The sequence below is a fragment of the Coregonus lavaretus genome (assembly GCF_964263955.1).
Source record: "Coregonus lavaretus genome assembly, chromosome: 27".
In the NCBI taxonomy this organism is placed as follows: domain Eukaryota; kingdom Metazoa; phylum Chordata; class Actinopteri; order Salmoniformes; family Salmonidae; genus Coregonus; species Coregonus lavaretus.
The window spans coordinates 40,265,603-40,282,461 of NC_140014.1; the positions used below are offsets into that span (position 1 = coordinate 40,265,603).

The window sequence follows — 16,859 nt, forward strand, 5'->3', positions numbered from 1 at the left end:
ATTCACCCAACTTATTGTGGGAAGCTTGTGGAAGGCTACCTGAAACGTTTGACCCAAGTTAAACAATTTAAAGGCAATGCTACCAAATTCTAATTGAGTGTATGTAAACATCTGACCCACTGGGAATGTAATGAAAGAAATAAAAGCTGAAATGAATCATTCTCTCTACTATTATTCTGACATTTCACATTCTTAAAATAAAGTGGCGATCCTAACTGACCTAAGACAGGGAATTTTTACTAGGATTAAATGTCAGGAATTGTGAAAAACTGAGTTTAAATGTATTTGGCTAAGGTGTATGTAAACTTCCGACTTCAACTGTACTACCCACCATTGTGACCTGTACGCTCTCGTTGGCTGGCCCTCACTACATATTCGTCGCCAAACCCACTGGCTCCAGGTCATCTATAAATCACTTCTAGGCAAATCCCTGCCTTATCTTAGCTCATTGGTCACCATAGCAACACCCACCCGTAGTCTGCGCTCCAGCAGGTATATCTCACTGGTCATCCCCAAAGCCAACACCTGCTTTGGCCGTCATCCCTATATTGTTATTTACATTGTTATTTATTTTGCTCATTTGCACCCCAGTATCTCTATTTGCACATCATCTTCTGCACATCTATCACTCCAGTGTTAATACTAAATTGTAATTATTTTGCACTATGGCCTATTAATTGCCTTACCTCCATAACTTACTACATTTGCACACACTGTATATAGATTTTCTATTGTGTTATTGACAGTACGTTTTGTTTATTCCATTGTTTTTAATAGGTGAAATAAAATAAAATTAAAATAAGACTGATGAAGCTGGTGCCTTTTCAACGGTCAGTGCTATCTGGGATCTTTGGAACGTCCCTACCCTAAACCCTAAGCACTGAGGGAGGTATAGTTAAGCAATAAGGCCCGAGGGGGTGGCTAAGGGCTGTTCTTATGCCTGGATACAGCCCTTAGACATGGTATATTGGCCATATACCACAGTGCCTTATGGCTATTATAAACTGGTTACCCTCAGGCCTTATTGCTTAAATATACCATGGCTGTCAGACAATCACCATTCAGGGCTCGAACCACCCAGTTTATAATAAGAACTGGGAGACTGCGTCCAAGATGTCTGACCATTGTTTTTATGGTAATTTACTCACGTTCGCAAACGCCGAGCCAATTCATGGACCGTCTATATCCGGGTTGCATCGGGTTTATAGTTATGGACCAACATCACACGCGCTTGCGGTGACGTCCAAAAAACATGGCAGACATGAATGAATATCAAATGTTAATATGTTCGGTGATGACAAAAAAAACATCCTCAGCGACAATATTTGAAATAATTCAATGGTTGTTTTGTACACACATGTGATGACTAAAGAGTGTTATTGGAATTCTTTGGAAATTGTCTTTCTGGGCCCGGCGTCAGTTAAACTGCAGTACCGAAGCAAAACTGTAGTAGTCGAAACCGTGCTTTTACACCGGAACCCTGGCCCCTTGACCTTTACTTTAACCATTTTAAAATGTCAAATTCAGTGGGGTAGGGATCCCGGATAGCACGTGTTTCATGTAGTTTTATTGAAGAAGCCAACCGTGCCTTAGCCAGCGTGTAACAATTTCTATATACTGCGCGTTGAACAATAGCATCGGGTCTATAACCTAACAGTTTAGCACCATACCAGCAGGTGGCATCCAAGTCTTACTTATAACAGCACACCTTTTTCCCCCCACCATGCCTAGATGGTATACTGTCTGTCAACTAGACGTCAAACGTTTTAGAAAATGGCACTTTAACCAAACCTAACCTTAATCTAATGAAAAGTTAATTTTGACAAAAGCTCCATCCCTTCTAGACAAAACGATTTCCCAAATGTCTAGCGGGCCAATACAAATTGAGATGTATGCTGCCACCTTGCGGCTGGAGTGTTACTCATATGGGGAAATTACTTTTTAGAGACACTTTTAAGATCTGTTGAGATTTATCCAGAGGGACAAAATTTGAATTCAGGGTAAAGCCTTTATTATCAGAAACATTGGCCCTCAAGGACCAGAGCGTGCACCGATGGTGTAACCGCTGTTTATAAAACCTGCTCGCTTACCTGGGTAATCATCATATTCCAAAAATCTTCACTTCCTCTTTCGTGATGACATTCAGCAGGAATGTTTGTGGTCTTTCACCTGATGCCATCTCTCCTGTGGTGCCCAGTGAACGTCTTTGTCACAATCAGGACCAAGTCTATTAATTTCCTAAACATGATGTTCCCAATCACCCACCAAGGTTTGCACCAGCCGGTGCTGGCACATGCACAGATCAAATACACCGGTTTACAAATTCTAACAATTCGAAAGATTTCTCAGAAAACTGAGGTGTTTTAATCGGCTTACTTATATTCCCTTACGCCTATTAAGATAAGCAGAGTAAGGTGTTTACATGACTAGTGCCATACTCGGCCTTCTGCCATAATATCAAATGTTGTGTGTGCATGTAAACATACTCAATAAAAGGTGTACATAAATACCTTTGGAATGGCAAATATCCGGTTTGCGGTACTACAAGGACCTGTTTAGGCTGGGAAGCATGCGGACGCCATCATTTTGGACTTATATCACCTATATCATGGTTCATCAGTCTACACCAGTCTCTAGGGAGTTATGGTTCATCAGTCTACACCAGTCTCTAGGGAGTTATGGTTCATCAGTCTACACCAGTCTCTAGGGAGTTATGGTTCATCAGTCTACACCAGTCTCTAGGGAGTTATGGTTCATCAGTCTACACCAGTCTCTAGGGAGTTATGGTTCATCAGTCTACACCAGTCTCTAGGGAGTTATGGTTCATCAGTCTACACCAGTCTCTAGGGAGTTATGGTTCATCAGTCTACACCAGTCTCTAGGGAGTTATTGAGAAGGAACTACATGGCTAAAAATAATAAAGGGAACACTAAAATAACATATCCTAGATCTGAATGAATGAAATCATCTTATTAAATACTTTTTTTCTTTACATAGTTGAATGTGCTGACAACAAAATAACACAAAAATGATCAATGGAAATCAAATGTATCAACCTATGGAGGTCTGGATTTGGAGTCACCCTCAAAATTAAAGTGGAAAACCACACTACAGGCTGATCCAACTTTGATGTAATGTCCTTAAAACAAGTCAAAATGAGGCTCAGTAGTGTGTGTGGCCTCCACGTGCCTGTATGACCTCCCTACAACGCCTGGGCATGCTCCTGATGAGGTGGTGGATGGTCTCCTGAGGGATCTCCTCCCAGACCTGGACTAAAGCATCCGCCAACTCCTGGACAGTCTGTGGTGCAACGTGGCGTTGGTGGATGGAGCGAGACATGATGTCCCAGATGGCCTCAATTGGATTCAGGTCTGGGGAACGGGCGGGCCAGTCCATAGCATCAATGCCTTCTTCTTGCAGGAATGCCTTCTTCCAGCCACATGAGGTCTAGCATTGTCTTGCATTAGGAGGAACCCAGGGCCAACCGCACCAGCATATGGTCTCACAAGGGGTCTGAGGATCTCATCTCGGTACCTAATGGCAGTCAGGCTACCTCTGGCGAGCACATGGAGGGCTGTGCGGCCCCCCAAAGAAATGCCACCCCACACCATGACTGACCCACCGCCAAACCGGTCATGCTGGAGGATGTTGCAGGCAGCAGAACGTTCTCCACGGCGTCTCCAGACTCTGTCACGTCTGTCACGTGCTCAGTGTGAACCTGCTTTCATCTGTGAAGAGCACAGGGCGCCAGTGGCGAATTTCCCAATCTTGGTGTTCTCTGGCAAACGCCAAACGTCCTGCACGGTGTTGGGCTGTAAGCAAAACCCCCACCTGTGGACGTCGGGCCCTCATACCACCCTCATGGAGTCTGTTTCTGACCGTTTGAGCAGACACATGCACATTTGTGGCCTGCTGGAGGTCATTTTGCAGGGCTCTGGCAGTGCTCCTCCTGCTCCTCCTTGCACAAAGGCGGAGGTAGCAGTCCTGCTGCTGGGTTGTTGCCCTCCTACGGCCTCCTCCACGTCTCCTGATGTACTGGCCTGTCTCCTGGTAGCGCCTCCATTCTCTGGACACTACGCTGACAGACACAGCAAACCTTCTTGCCACAGCTCGCATTGATGTGCCATCCTGGATGAGCTGCACTACCTGAGCCACTTGTGTGGGTTGTAGACTCCGTCTCATGCTACCACTAGAGTGAAAGCACCGCCAGCATTCAAAAGTGACCAAAACATCAGCCAGGAAGCATAGGAACTGAGAAGTGGTCTGTGGTCACCACCTGCAAAACCAGTCCTTTATTGGGGGTGTCTTGCTAATTGCCTATAATTTCCACCTGTTGTCTATTCAATTTGCACAACAGCAAGTGACATTTATTGTCAATCAGTGTTGCTTCCTAAGTGGACAGTTTGATTTCACAGAAGTGTGATTGACTTGGAGTTACATTGTGTTGTTTAAGTGTTCCCTTTATTTTTTTGAGCAGTGTAGTTTCCCCTATTAGATTGAAGAGGTGTTCTTTTTCTAGTATAACTAATAAGAAATGCATGTTCCACTATATTCTGGCCCTGTTATCTCTAATAGAATAGAGAATTGTAGGAATGTAGAGAAGTGTGTAAATGGTCAACTCGGTTAATCCAGAACTAAAGTGTTGTGTAATTGGTCAATTGCACGACTAAATTCTGGGTCCATATGTGTTAAGAGATTCTAGAAGATGAGGAGCTCCACCCCCTCTCTTTACAAGTGACGAATCGAATGTCCCCTCCCCTTCCGAAATTCGGAAGACCCTAACACCTGCGAAATAATTTCCAAATAACCAGAGAGGAAAAACTGCTGCTCATTATCCCACGCATCCTATTCCTTCCCGACAGATTATACGGTACCAGTTATGTTTACATAAATCTGTCCACGAGAGATTATGAAGTTGGTAACTGGAAATAGCATCTCTATACCCCTCTATGGCATAACAAGGCTATTACTTCCGGTAATAAACCATTTGAGTCAAAAGCCTGGTCTGCAGAAGGGGTCAATAATCTAGGGGATATATTTAACTCAGAGGGTCTCCTTAGTTTCCAGGAACTTCTTTATATTAGTCTACGGTCAGCACTTCCGCCTATGGTGTCCCATGGGGTACAAATTTGAGGAACTTGTCCAGAGGTTTGTGTATGTTATTAACGCTCATCTTCAATTACTAAAGCAGAAAGATCTTCCAATGGTTTAATCACGGGTAAAGGCTTTGTCTACTGATGATGAGGCTATTGACTGGGAGAACGTCTGGAAGAATATAACTTCACTCCAAGAACACAAACCATCAATTCATTAATTGAAAGCTTTGTCATAGATCGTCCTGGACACCACTTATAAGATTTCATACAAAACAGGCTTTAAGCCCAAACTGTAACCTGTGTCCCCTCAATACACTTGGCACATATAAACATATGATATGGGATTTATATGTTTTGGAGGAAAGGATAATCTATTCTGACTTTACGCCTTGAACCGATTCCTCTTCTACTTAATGACGATTCCGGTGAACAAGAAACAGTGTAAGGTTTGGCTGGCTGGGTTGACTGCTGGCCGGCTGGGTTGACTTCTGCCCCAAAATGTATTGTTCAGCTCTGGTTGCCACCACATGACCTTCATATAAGACAATGGTTAGCATGTTTCCGCAGGTGTCGTTCAAGATACGATGGGAATGGGAAACTCTTCCCACAGTCAGAGCAGGAGTAAGGCTTCTCCCCTGTGTGAACTGTCCGATGAGAGGTTAGATGACTTGATGTTGTGAAGCATTTCCCACAGTCAGAGCAGCAGTAAGGTTTCTCTCCAGAATGTTTTCGCAGGTGTCTCTCAAGATATGATGGGAATGGGAAACTCTTCTCACAGTGAGGACAGTGGTGAGGCTTCTCTCCAGTGTGTGATCGCTGGTGCACGTTCAAGCCACTCAGTTGAGAGAAACTCATCCCACAGACAGAGCAGGAATAAGGCTTCTCTCCAGAATGTTTTCGCAGGTGTCTTTCAAGATATGATGGGAATGGGAAACTCTCCTCACAGTGAGGACAGTGGTGAGGCTTCTCTCCCGTGTGTGTTCGCTGGTGCACGTTCAAGCCACTCAGTTGAGAGAAACTCCTCCCACAGACAGAGCAGGAATAAGGCTTCTCTCCAGAATGTTTTCGCAGGTGTCTTTCAAGATATGATAGGAATGGGAAACTCTCCTCACAGTGCGGGCAGTGGTGAGACTTTTTAGCTTTTCTCCCTTTCTGATGTTGCTTCCCTGGTGCAGGAAATGTCTCAACTTGGTCAGAGGAGTTAGGGGTATCTCCTGGGTGAATGACAACAGAACAACAGGTGAAGCACACATGAATAATCTTTGCATCAAATTAAAAGAAAGAAATGTGCCCGATAAAGCATTAATGAAAATGAGTTACATACTGTCACTAACTGTAAGTCGCTCTGGATAAGAGCGTCTGCTAAATGACTTAAATGTAAATGTAGGTGTGTCTGCTTGGAACTAATGCAACATTCGCTCTGTCTTCTTTTCTAAGTGACAATACCACTGGTGAGCATCTTTAAAAGACCCACTCCAGCCTTCCTACCACCTCATTTATCACCCGATTTACTTAACAAAAGGCACATCTCAATGGGTGGTCCAGGTTAGAGCTTAACACAGGAACAGGAATTCAGCGGGTTTTGTGGGATTCTGGACGGAATGGGAGTGAAATTCTAGAGTCAAGTTTGGGACAGGATCAACAGTCCACAGGAACAGGGCAGTAAAGAAACTGTTATAAATATAGTTTTTTGGGTGGAAATATGTCATGTGTGGAGCATTTCATATAGAAAACACCTGCGTAGGATAGACCTAATATAGTTTACTTAATAAAAACGTCTGAAAAAATAAAGGTCATTTCCACCCTCCCCCTTCCGTCGGCTCACTCTTGCAACGTCTTGTTGCAGCCAAGGACCCATCACTAACATTAAGTTTTATGTGCTCAGTGCTCAAGTGTAGGCTACAGCATTATGTGCTCAGTGCTCAGCTGTAGGCTACAGTGTTATGTGCTCAGTGTTGTGCAGAGGGTCTCTGTCCTCATCCTCCATCCATCTGCATTTAGGTCATTTAGAATAGGCTCTTATCTAAAGCGACTTGGGCTTACAGTCAGTGCATTTAACTCAAATAGGTAAACACAAACACATCACAGTCGCATATTGCATTACTGAAATTATTTTAAATACTTGGTAAACCAACACAATAGCCAACATATTTCTTCGTGCAAAAAATTAGCACGAGATGGGAGTGATTTTATCAGGAAGGGACAGGAAAGGGTTACAGAACTGTTGCGGGATCAGGACAATACAGGAAAAAAAACTTGCCAGGACAAGACAGGAATTAATTTTCACTCCTGTGTCAACCTCTAGGTGTCCTCTGACATTACATTTACAACTCTGATGGTGGGGGGGGCTCTTTTGTCCTCTATTGTTCCTCTATTGCTCCTCTATTGCTCCTCTATTGCTCCTCTATTGCTCCTCTATTGCTCCTCTATTGCTCCTCTATTGCTCCTCTATTGCTCCTCTATTGCTCCTGCATGCAACGCCTTGAATTGCTAAACCCTTGAATTTCGTAATTGTGTCTAAAACATTTTTGTTGTTGTAGATCAAAACATATTATTTCACCCTTAAGTGTGTGTGTACTTTACTGTATTTATACTTGGAATATACTTTTTTCAACTGGAAAAGTTCAAAGATAGCTGGAGTGGGCCTTTGAACCGTTAAATCAACTAATGTGTTCCTGGATCATCTGACAGTCCTAATAATACTACATAAAACCTGCTCTTACCATGATCAGCAGATTCGCCAATGTCTTCCTTTTGTTCTTCATTCATGGTGACATTCAGGCCCAGTGTTTGACTGCTCTCTGACGGCTCCACCGATGCCATCTCTGGACTCTCTCCTGTGTAAATGAGAATAGAAAAAAAACGTGTCAAAAGGTGAAAAATGCATTGCGTCTAAACTATAGTATTGAAACTGTGTCATCTTGCATTGACTTGAGGGAATAAAATAAATACTAAAACCATGTAACAAAGTGGTTGGCGAGCATCTAAATAACCCAAGTATGTACTTTAAATCTGCCTGGCTCGATCAACAACAGCCCCAGGTATCCTAAGTGAAACATAGGATAGGGTCTTAAAAATTATCTTGTAATCAATCAGTCTTTGACTAAAAGGCAAGTATGAAAACCAGCTGGCACTGTGGTCCTCGAGGACCTGCTGTTGATAAAACCTGGGGTGTAATCTTAAAATGCACACGGTAGCAAACTGTTTGGCCGGTAACCGAAAGGTCGCAGTCAAATCCCCGTGGCGACTAGATGGGTGACAGAAATCTGTCGATGTGCCCTTGAGCAAGCAAGGCAGATAAGAGCATCTGCTAAATGACTAAAATGTAAAAGGTACAAATAAATATGCAGTGTGTATAAAAGTAACACAATGCAATGAACAGTAGTAGAAATATTAGAATGAGCCATGTAGAGAAAACAGTATTCTATATACAGTACAAGACCTTATGGACATATGCAAGGAACCAAACAGAAGCAAAAGGAACGAAACAGGAAGGGACCTACCTGAATGTGTCCAATAAAAACTCGTATTTACATGGTAAACGGTTTCTGGTGTAAAATTTTTGCAATAGACCAAGGTTTTGCTACATTCTTCGACTAACGAATACACCCCTTCTCTATTACCTTGGTTGTAAACGCTGTTGATAAAACCTGCTCTCTTACCTGGGTAATCATCACATTCCCAAATCTTCACTTCCTCCTCTTTATCTTTCGTGATGATATTCAGCAAGAGTGTTTGACTGCTGTCTTTCACTGATGCCATCTCTCCTGCGTTGCCCAGGGAACTCCTTTGTCACAATCAGGACCCAGTCAGTATAGGCTTTGGCTCAGTTTGTGTGGAGAGCGGCTGGCTGGTTATCCTCACTGTCCTTGAGTAAAGACCAGATAAACAACCTGTAAACGAAAAGCCTGTATGAAATGCAGGACTGTTTTGTCATTTGGTGGCTTGTTCTCTAGTTAGCGCACACATCCATTGTTTTCTGATGTAGACAGTAATTTAATCAATGTTGCTACGCTAATTTAGTTACCTGTACCGGGTCTCGGCTGGCTAAGCTACGTAATAAATTCTCAAATAGCAAGGTAGGTAGCTAACGTTAGCTAAATAGATATTGTTTGGGTTTAGCCACAATTTCTTGCTAAACTAGCTAGCTAGCTAACGTTAGCTATATAATATTTGGTTTAGCTAACGTCAGTTAGCTACATATTTCCCTATTTTGATAAAGTGTGTGATGGCATTTGTTTTCCAATTGATTGTTAACTTTAGCAAAGAGTTGAGTAACATTAGCCAGGCCTTGCGGTTTTGTCTAGAAGGGACACCGCTTTTATTCAAATTCACTTGACTAGGCCTTGCCTGGCCATTTACCCTGCAACAGACTCCTGGAGAGGGGGTTCTTACCTGAGGCCTTGCTTCGCTAAAACGGAACCAGAAATGCTTTTTGTAGCCTGGATTAAGTATTATTTATTTCTTAATTTCTCCTCTAAAAAATATAAAAACAAACCGCGACCGCAATTTGCGCATCTTCTTTTTCGACAGAATAGGCTCGTCAAACTACACAGACATAGACGTACGCCACCTGTGTGCGGGAGTGTGCATCGCAGGGCATGATATAATACCTTCTCAGGTTTTCGTTATTGTCCCCCCAAGATGAAATCGGAGAGGGGTTTTGCGGGTGAAAATATACAATAATGAGCGGAATGAGCTACTGTCGCCTACCATTGAACCACAGACAGAACAATGAGACATATATTTCACTGGACATATAAATGTGAAGCATCCGCGTGTCGTTTCCATTCACTCGGAACTGACCATATAATTAATCAACTAAATTATGTTGTATTCTGCACCAAACTTAAGAAAAAACAATTACTCTGCATCATTTACTATAATAGAATAAAACAATTGTATTTCGCATTTTAATTAGATCTGTCATCGTGTAGCTAGTTTATTTATTGGCCTGTATGTGTTAGAGTAATAAAAAATACAAGTAAGTGTTTGGATATGTTCATCTGTTCTTGACTTACAAATCATTCAAGTTTGGAGAAATTGCACCTTTGGGGGGTGCTACTGAACACCAGGGTTATGGGATTTCAGGAATATGTCCGATTCATCCCAGAGCTACGAAAAACAAAAAATATAATTTTTGGGATTCCATGACCAGACATGGCTTGTTAAAATATAAGGTTTTCTAGAGGTGTATAGAGCTTTATGGCAGAAAACAAGTGTATGCATGTAAACGTTTTTAGAAAAACTGTTTTATATTGATATTGGAGCCTTGAGAACCTCGGAAATATACTATTAAAATATTATGCACCCTATACCCATTATTCGCATAATGGCCATAACTGCACCTCTATTGCCATGGTCTTCGGCACAGCATATTTCTGATAAGCAAGACAATTATGCACTGAATTCTCACTGCCTATCCAAATAGAGCAGCTGAGCCATGATTTGGCTTTCACCTTCAGAAAATACATCCCTCTGTCAAGTAGCATCCCTCTGCTAACCCAAGCAGATAAATGCACCTGTTGCAAAACATGCCGCATGTCAATATGATGCAGTGTTAGCCTACAGAAAGAATCCACGTAAGGTAATGAACATAACAGCATGGTAGGTTATATATACAGCATATCAACTATGGTGATATACACGTGGGTCTATATGTATTTTAATCTATAGCTACACCTAGCTTATTATAGGCCTATAATAAACTCCTCTATGAAGATGCGCTTATTATCGCATATAGCCCTATACTGCGTAGGGCTATATGCGTCGGCAATATAATAAGCTATATCCTAATAAGTTGTTCCCTGTTACAATGGTAACAGTAGCCCTGTGTGGCCTAAAATGTGCAACATTGTATCAGCCCCTTCAAAACGCCCTAATTATTCATGACACCCCTCACGCATGTCCACTGATGTCGGAATTTGCCTACATATTCAATCTTAAGCTTTTCAAAATGCAATATTCCCATCACTTTTGATTCTTTTTTTCTCATTACTCACAAGAAAATCACTAGGCCTGCTAAAGTTGTTCAGACCAATCCACTGCTCGTAACCTACAGTATATCAATCAGCATTGTGGCAGGTGCCTATCTTAGTAGGCTATAGTTTGTGAACTGTACACTATATATTGTTTATACCATAAACATATCAATTGACATCAATGAATTTAGGTAAAACTGTCAAATCACATGCGGCTGTAAATAGGGATTGTTAATGTCCTTCATCAGCCAGTAAGCTTCAGTAGGACACATGGAAAGAGCTCCTATGTCTTACCATTTGAAATGGTGGTGTATGGTACAATGCATTGCTGAAATATATGGGTTGGGCAACAGTACATTCCACCCAATATCAGATCTTCATTGAAACACCGCTAACTGATTTAAAGTCAATATCAGATCTTCATTGAAACACCGCTAACTGATTTAAAGTCAATATCAGATCTTCATTGAAACACCGCTAACTGATTTAAAGTCAATATCAGATCTTCATTGATACACCGCTAACTGATTTAAAGTCTAACATAAAAACGTGTGATAGGCTACAGTTACATTTGGATAGTGACATTTTAGAAAGGTGATGTTGTACTTACAATGTTGCAAGGGGCAGCAATGTCTTACAGCATGCTGCACCAACACAGCAAAAATAATTAATTCATACTATGTAATCGATTGAAAAACACACAGAGCGGTTAGTGCTTAATGCATTTATTTACTAAGCTCTTTATTTTATTGATGTATTTTAACAGTCCCATTGAGACCAAGGACTCTTTTGCAACTCAAGATTACACAAAAATCACAATCACAGCAGCATAGAAAATACAACAGCAAACAACACAATCATGAAGAGCAACCACATTCCTCAGTAAAGAGGTCCTCAACCACATTCCTCAGTAAAGAGGTCCTCAACCACATTCCTCAGTAAAGAGGTCCTCAACCACATTCCTCAGTAAAGAGGTCCTCAACCACATTCCTCAGTAAAGAGGTACTCAACCACATTCCTCAGTAAAGAGATCCTCAACCACATTCCTCAGTAAAGAGGTCCTCAACCACATTCCTCAGTAAAGAGGTCCTCAACCACATTCCTCAGTAAAGAGGTCCTCAAGCACATTCCTCAGTAAAGAGGTCCTCAACCACATTCCTCAGTAAAGAGGTCCTCAACCACATTCCTCAGTAAAGAGGTCCTCAACCAACATTCCTCAGTAAAGAGGTCCTCAACCAACATTCTGAGTTGCTGATGATGTCACCATAGTCTAGGACCGGAGGAAACGGAGGAGAGGAGAGGAAACATGGCAACAAATACGTTGAAATGAGACATTCCTTCTCCACTAGCGCGTCATCAGGCAAATTACATTTCCCTAGATGGGTTCAGAAGGTGATGGGTCAGGGGTCAACGTCGGGATACCAGGCTGCTCCCAAGGGAGGTGGTTGCGGCCTTCTCCATCTCCTGCGGGAGAGAGCGAGACCGAGAGAAAGAGGTAGGGGTGGTGTATGATTTCAGAAAGCATAGCAGTCGTCATCTGAGCTCTCAGCAATAGGACATCTATCTTCATCTGAGTTCTCATCTTCATCAGAGTCATCAAAAATATCCCCTTCTCCCAGAATCAGCTCGTGGTAGATGTTCCTGTTTTTTCTTGATCTTGTGTCCGTTCACTCAATCTTCTGTTCGGGAGGCAGAGTAGGCCATTCCTCCCTCCCTCTGACAACTCCACTGCATTGCCTAATAGTTACATGTAAAGCAGTAAATTATTTACAATTCCACTACACAAAAAAAGTGTGGAGGATATTTGTAAAGCAAGACAAAAAGTCCAGTCCAGAAATGTCTCTCTCTCTCTCTCTCTCTCTCTCTCTCTCTCTCTCTCTCTCTCTCTCTCTCTCTCTCTCTCTCTCTCTCTCTCTCTCTCTCTCTCTCTCTCTCTCTCTCTCTCTCTCTCTCTCTCTCTCTCTCTCTCTCTCTCTGTTTATGAAAGTTGTATGAGGACAGGTATGTCAATCGTGGTCCTCTGTAGCTCAGCTGGTAGAGCACGGCGCTTGTAACGCCAAGGTAGTGGGTTCAATCCCCGGGACCACCCATACACAAAAATGTATGCACGCATGACTGTAAGTCGCTTTGGATAAAAGCGTCTGCTAAATGGCATATTATTATATATTATTAATAGTATAAACCTCAACTTTCTCTGATCTTGCAGCTGTAGTTCCTGCTGCTCTTTGTGGGCCTCTCCTGCACCAGGATCCTATCTTCCTCCTGCACCAGGATCCTCTCTTCCTCCTGCACCAGGATCCTCTCTTCCTCCTGCACCAGGATCCTCTCTTCCTCCTGCACCAGGATCCTCTCTTCCTCCTGCACCAGGATCCTCTCTTCCTCCTGCACCAGGATCCTCTCTTCCTCCTGCACCAGGATCCTCTCTTCCTCCTGCACCAGGATCCTCTCTTCCTCCTGCACCAGGATCCTCTCTTCCTCCTGCACCAGGATCCTCTCTTCCTCCTGCACCAGGATCCTCTCTTCCTCCGGCACCAGGATCCTCTCTTCCTCCTGCACCAGGATCCTCTCTTCCTCCTGCACCAGGATCCTCTCTTCCTCCTGCACCAGGATCCTCTCTTCCTCCTGCACCAGGATCCTCTCTTCCTCCTGCACCAGGATCCTCTCTTCCTCCTGCAGTCTGTTCACCAACATCAGTCTGTCCAAGATCACCTTTTTTGATGGCAAGATGGCAAGTTGCCTGTGATATGTAAACTCACAGAGGTATATAACAGAACAACAGCAATGATTGCAGCCCTACGCTGAAGGTAAACTCTTCAATCACAATAGATACCTTCTGCAATCATGTACTTAATGTTTCCAAGTCTCTCCCATGGCCACACAGAGTTGTCAGTATTGAGCAGCTCATCCACTGTGGGGCGCCTGAGCTCAGCCTGCTGCTCGTGAAGTTGAACAATGGCAGCTGTCAAGGCCACCTTGTCCTAAACAATTTATCTGAATCTGATGCTTCCTCTAGTTGCCGTCTGATAAAAAAAGGGGTGATTAGATGGACTGTATATTGAGATATATATTACATGACTATAAGTTACAAAGCTACCATAGAGGCACAAACAAAGAGAGCACAAAGCAATCAACTCATTTCTAAAGCATTTGTTGTCATGCAGTTATAACATTATACAAGGCATGCAGAGTTGTGGCTCACAAGGTACTCGGCTGTTTATGGTTACGTAATTTCTCAGTTTAATTAAATGTTTTAAAAATTAGATTAACTAATAACATAGGTCATGCCTACATTTGATCATAAACATGGTCTGATGTGTATGACTAATGCATTTTCTTTGACAAATCAGTTTTACTGTACGGTATAGGTAGTGTTTCCTCTGTTTCACACTGAGGTTGAAGCCCCTCAGTCTTCTTCTGGAGATGCCCCGTCTGCCCTGTCTGACTATCTTGAAGTGTGGCTGTCAAACATAAGGTAAGTTACAAACATATGACTCCACTGACATCAATGCAATTTTGAAGTTGAGAGACAGAGAAACATTCACTTTTCTACCTGGCTTGAAATGTACTTATTCCTGTCATCGTAGAACGTATTGATTACTTTACATGTATAAGAAATGTACATGATAGGGGTCAGTGAAGGGTGAATAGGAACTTTGTACATGGAAAGTTACTGAGTGACAAAAGGGGAAGTACAGAAAGTTCATATTCTGTTCAAACATGTTGTTTCTGAATATTCATATTTCTAAGGAAGGAGGCAAAGGGTGGAAGCTTGGATTCAGTTCCTGATAAGGCAGGCCCATGAGGGATGTGGAACCAGGCCCATGAGGGATGTGGAACCAGGCCCATGAGGGATGTGGAACCAGGCCCATGAGGGATGTGGAACCAGGCCCATGAGGGATGTGGAACCAGGCCCATGAGGGATGTGGAACCAGGCCCATGAGGGATGTGGAACCAGGCCCATGAGGGATGTGGAACCAGGCCCATGAGGGATGTGGAACCAGGCCCATGAGGGATGTGGAACCAGGCCCATGAGGGATGTGGAACTCAACTCGACACTAGTCAACAGCTGAAGAGAGAAGACACTGCTGGCACGGGGGGGGGGGGGGGGGACATAGAGGCCCACCCCGAAGACCATCTGACTACAGTCCTATCCCACACACACACTTCCACACCCATGAGGGTCCTAGACTGTCACGATCGTTGTAAGAACCGGACCAAGGCGCAGCGTGATAGGCGCACATCTTTTAATGAGTACTTTAACCCAACAACAAAACAACAAAACGACACGTGAAGTCTAAAGGTTAAACACCACAAACCTATACAGATCAAGATCCCACAATTAACTGTGCCAAACAGGCTGCCTAAGTATGGTTCCCAATCAGAGACAACGAGAATCAGCTGCCTCTGATTGGGAACCACCCTGGCCAACATAGATCCACACGATCTAGAACATAAACCTAGAAAACTAAACATAGAAACTAACACCCTGGCTCAACATTAAAGAGTCCCCAGAGCCAGGGTGTGACATAGACTTAGGCAGTGAGAGGAACATGCTGTGTTTCTGCCTAACAACAGAGAAGGGTTGTTTATCTTAGACATGCAAGGCTCTGCCCAGTTGGAAGGTATAAATATATGCTTCTGGGTTGAATAAACTTGGTTTTAGCTTTTTCTGGTTGTCCGTTTGAGTTTGTGCTCTATTTGTTCAGAACCTAACATACGTTCAGGCCACTGCTGAACCTCAGCAACACACTCCTGAAGCACAGCGTCGTTGATGTCCAGCTCTGCCCTGAACCTCAGCAACACACTCCTGAAGCACAGCGTCGTTGATGTCCAGCTCTGCCCTGAACCTCAGCAACACACTCCTGAAGCACAGCGTCGTTGATGTCCAGCTCTGCCCTGAACCTCAGCAACACACTACTGAAGCACAGCGTCTTTGATGTGCAGCTCTGCCCGCTTTTCTTGAAGGAGGCTGGTCTCCTCCTTCAGTCTTTTGGCATTCTGAAAAAAATACAATTCAATTAAGGAATAACATAGGTGAAGGTTCACATGTTTCAAGTGAATCCCACTAGAAGATTTGACTTTATACAGTCGTCCTGATGTTTTTCTACTAGTAAAAATAACACAAAGCAGACAGAAGATCAGACATGTAGAAATAGATAAACAAGAATGAGAAAGCAGATATAAGCAGATACTCTCCCCCCCCCCCCCCCCCCCCCTTCACATACAGTGAGGGAAAAAAGTATTTGATCCCCTGCTGATTTTGTACATTTGCCCACTGACAAAGACATGATCAGTCTATAATTTTAATGGTAGGTTTATTTGAACATTGAGAGACAGAAGAACAACAAAAAAATCCAGAAAAACACATGTCAAAAATGTAATAAATTGATTTGCATTTTAATGAGGGAAATAAGTATTTGACCCCTCTGCAAAACATGACTTAGTACTTGGTGGCAAAACCCTTGTTGGCAATCACAGAGGTCAGACGTTTCTTGTAGTTGGCCACCAGGTTTGCACACATCTCAGGAGGGATTTTGTCCCACTCCTCTTTGCAGATCTTCTCCAAGTCATTAAGGTTTCGATGCTGACGTTTGGCAACTCGAACCTTCAGCTCCCTCCACAGATTTTCTATGGGATTAAGGTCTGGAAACTGGCTAGGCCACTCCAGGACCTTAATGTGCTTCTTCTTGAGCCACTCCTTTGTTGCACATATAACACATATGGAATCATGTGGGAGGAGGTCGTCGGGTAAGCTTGGCGTCGGGTAAGTTTGGCTTTATAC

The 16,859-nt window shown here is 43.1% G+C and overlaps 1 long non-coding RNA gene across 1 annotated transcript; it reads right to left on the reverse strand.

Moving 5' to 3' along the window:
• Nucleotides 1–5,194: 5,194 nt before the first annotated feature.
• On the reverse strand, nt 5,195–8,892 carry LOC311102485. The gene is made up of 3 exons (XR_014610016.1): nt 8,759–8,892; nt 7,820–7,933; nt 5,195–6,310 (listed from the first exon to the last, which is right to left on the reverse strand). It is a non-coding gene; the product is annotated as an uncharacterized lncRNA (long non-coding RNA).
• Nucleotides 8,893–16,859: the final 7,967 nt, after the last annotated feature.